Genomic DNA, 826 nt, shown 5'->3' on the forward strand with positions numbered 1-826 from the left:
GCATGATAGAATTTTGCAAGACCAACGACTTCATTGCAAATACCTTTTTTTCACAAACATAAACTGTGACTATACACTTGAAATACACAGAAATCAAATCGACTACAGCTGTGGGAAGAGACAATGGAAAATCTCGATATCATCAGTCAGAACAAGGCCAGGGGCTGATCGTGGAATAGACCATCAATTGCTTATATGCAAGTTCAAGTTGAAACTGAAGAAAATTAGAACAAGTCCACGAGAGCCAAAGTACGACCCTGAGTATGTCCTACTTGAATTTAGAGACCATCTTAAAAATAGATTTGACGCATTGAACACTAATGACCGAAGACCAGATGAGTCGTGGAATGACATGAAGGACATCATATGAAGAAAGCAAGAGTTCATTAAAAAGACAGGAAGGAAAGAAAGGACCAAAATGGATGTCAGAAGAGACTCTGAAACTTGCTTTTGAACGTTAAGTAGCTAAAGTGAAAGAAAAAAATAATGAAGTAAAAGAGTTGAACAGAAGATTTCAAAGGGCGGCCTGAGAAAACAAAGTAAAGTATTATAATGACATGTGCAAACACCTGGAGATGGAAAACCAGAGGGGAAGAACACGCTCGGCGTTTCTCAAGCTGAAAGAACTGAAGAAAAAATTCAAGCCTGGAGTTGCAATATTGAAGGATTCTATGGGGAAAATGTTAAATGACTCAGAAGGAGATGGAAGGAATACAGTGTCATTATACCAAAAAGAATTGGTTGACGTTCAACCATTTCAGGGGGTACCATATGAGCAGGAACCAACAATACTGAAGGAAAAAGTCCAAGCTGCACTGAAGGCATT

This window comes from Trichechus manatus, unplaced genomic scaffold (assembly GCF_000243295.1).
Source record: "Trichechus manatus latirostris isolate Lorelei unplaced genomic scaffold, TriManLat1.0 scaffold00110, whole genome shotgun sequence".
NCBI lineage: Eukaryota > Metazoa > Chordata > Mammalia > Sirenia > Trichechidae > Trichechus > Trichechus manatus.